The sequence below is a fragment of the Lactuca sativa genome, chromosome 4, assembly GCF_002870075.4.
Source record: "Lactuca sativa cultivar Salinas chromosome 4, Lsat_Salinas_v11, whole genome shotgun sequence".
NCBI lineage: Eukaryota > Viridiplantae > Streptophyta > Magnoliopsida > Asterales > Asteraceae > Lactuca > Lactuca sativa.
In genome coordinates, this window is record NC_056626.2 from 319139019 (window position 1) to 319142216 (window position 3198).

A 3198-nucleotide genomic window follows, 5' to 3' on the forward strand; every position below is an offset into this window, starting at 1 on the left:
CATAGACCTAAGGAGTAAGATCGATGATCAAACTCTGTTGGGGACGAATCAGCAGGATGTGGGAAGTGGCATGAACTGATGATGAATCTGCCATTGTTGTGAAGAAGTTGGGAGAGATGATGAACAGTAGAATACGTGAAGAATTTCATGCTCTCTGATTGTAGGGTGCAGTAAAGAGGTAAACAAGGGTTGAAGTTACCTTTTATACTGTGGGTAGAGGAGAGAGAAGAATTTGTCCCAAATCTTCGAGGGAAATACGAAGGGTTTTTCAGAAGTGATTGATGCGTGACAGTTGGTAGCACCGATGATTACGCATGAGAGAGAGTGTCAGTCCCGATTCACACGCCTTCCCATCAGACGCCGTTTGAAAATCAAATCGATTGGACTCCCACCTGAGTCAGTATCTTATCCTTTTAGATTAAACGTCATCTTAAAGCAAAATTGACCACGTGGATCAATATTAACCACAACTCCCTTATAACTGCAAATCCCATTTAAAAATTATGCCTTGTAACTAACGAAACCAGAATTTTGGAAAATCAAAAAGATTTTCGTGCTTAGTGTGTAAAAGAAAAAGAAATAAAGCAACACATATGAGGGATTTTGTGATGTCAGTAAAGACACGAAACAAAGGATCCCGGACACGAATCTCTTCCTTCAAAGTCAAGAGAGACTTTAAAGTGTTTTTATGGTTTCCCGTTGAATAACGATCAGACACTTATTGAGAAGTGTTAAAAGGCTTTTTTTAATCAGGCTAATTTGGGTGGCTTTCGCTTCAATTCAGAATTCCTGATCTTGATATAAGACAGAAATCGAACGAAGTACTTGTGAGACCAATGCAGTCTGTTGAACAAGTAGGTTGGAAATAATTTAAGTGGCTAGATAAAATAGTTTATGTAAAATATCAAAAAAAAATTAAAACTAGATTCCAAGGGAAGAAATGTTATAGGACTTAACAATTTCATAGGAATCACACAAAAGAAAATTAGAGATTTGACTTTCCATCCTCATTGATAAATCCGTCAATTCGTTAGTGAAAGCTTAGAGCAAAATTGATTGTTCACCGTCAATGCATAGTAGGTATTGAATTGTGGGTTTCACTTAGTATGTAGTGGCACGAAGCTAAGATCATAAACACAGAAATTGTGTAACCATAAACCTCAGTGGTAATTTCTGAGAGTCTCAAGGGTTACGTTGATGAAACGAATCAGATGGAGAAAAGTAGTGTAGATGGTGTAAAGAAACCAAAGTACCTCTGCTGTTAAAATAAGGACCAAGCAGAAAACTCTTATCTCATGTGAGAAGAGAGTCAGGTACCTCATGATTAGAATAAATATGAAAGCCTAATTAGGAAGACAATGTTTGTATGTACCAAGTCAGTAAGGCTATTATTCAGAATCAGGTGAGGCTTTGGACACATACAGCAACATGCTTCTAGGGACACTTAACTAATGAAATAATTCCCCACAAATATACACATAAAAATATAAGACACAAAAAAAAAATTATCGAACTAATAATAAAAATAAAAAAAATGTTTTTAGAGTTTTTGAAAAAAAAAAATAAAAAGATTTTAGAATTTTTGATTTAAAAAAAATTGAGACACAAAAAAAATTTTGGATCCGAACCCGAGCGTTCGGTCTATTTCGGTTGCAAAAAAAAATAAGTTTGAAAAAGAAAAGAACTTTGAAAATAAGTGAAATGAATTTGATAAAATGATACAAAAGGTTTACAACCCAAGAAACTACCTTTGAGTGATAAGCGAAAATCAGATCATAGGACCGAACCCGAGCGTTCGGTTCATTTCGGCACACATGTGAACCGAACCCGAACGTTCGGTTTATTTCGCTTCCGACTTTTAATTTTGAGAAGTAGTTTTTGGTACTGACTCTGATTCCATCATACCTAGCCCTTGTAGAATTTTATTGAAAGATGCTTCAGGAAGAGCATTGGTGAAGATGTCAGCCAGTTGATCAGTGGTTCGAACAAAGTGAATTTCGAAGTTCCCATCTTCCCCATGATCTTTAATGAAGTGATACCTCAGTGCTATAAGCTTTGTCTTGGAAAGTTGCATTGGGTTATGACAGATCCTAATTGCACTTTCTGAATTGCAATATAGTGGGATCTTTTTCATATTGAGTCGATAGTCCTGGAGCTGGCTTTGGATCCAAATCACTTGAGATGTACAGGAAACTGCTGCGATGTACTCTGCTTCGGTTGTAGACAGAGAAACACATGTCTGTTTCTTTGATTGCCAGCTAACCAACTTCCCGTCTAGGAATTGGCAGCCTCCGGTGGTGCTTTTCCTGTCTAAACCACAACCTCCAAGGTCTGCATCTGAGTAGGCTTGAACGAAGAAACCTGAGTTTGATGGATACCATAAACCGAGAGAGGTAGTTCATTTCAGATACCGAAGTATGTTTTTCACTGCAAGCATATGTTAATCACGAGGATTCGCCTGAAACCTAGCACAGTAACACACAGAAAACATTATATCAGGCCTGCTAGCATTAAGGTACATTAAAGACCCAATCATTTGTCGGTATAGCGTAATATCGACAGCAGGTTTTTCCAAGGAGGATGTGAGCTTGGTGCCGAATGCCATTGGAACTTTAACCTTTGAGTCTTCCATCATGCCGAATTTAGCAAGAAGAGTCTTCGTGTATGCTTCCTGGTTGATAAAGATGCCTTCAGGTCCCTGTCTAATATTTAAACCAAGGAAAAAGTTAATCGGACCCATTGAGCTCATTTCAAATTTAGTCTCCATCAGCTTTCTGAATTCAGCGGTTAAGCTAGGATTCGTTAAGCCAAAGATGATATCATCGACATAGATTTGAACAATCATAAGGTGGTTACCTTCCTTCTTACGAAAGAAGGTTGGGTCAACCGAACCTTGTTTGAATTTTGACATCTTTAAAAACTTGGTTAGCGTTTCATACCATGCCCTAGGTGCTTGTTTCAGACCGTAAACTGCCTTGTCCAGAATATAACAGTGATTTGGGTACTTTTCATTGACAAAACTAGGAGGTTGCTCCACGTAGACCGTTTCTTCAAGTTCTCCATTCAGAAAGGCGCATTTCACGTCCATTTGGTAGACCTCAAAGTTCTTGTATGCAGCATAGGCCAGAAATATTCAAACAGATTCCAGCCTCGCTACCGGAGCAAAAGTTTCCTCATAATCTATTCCTTCTTCCTGGC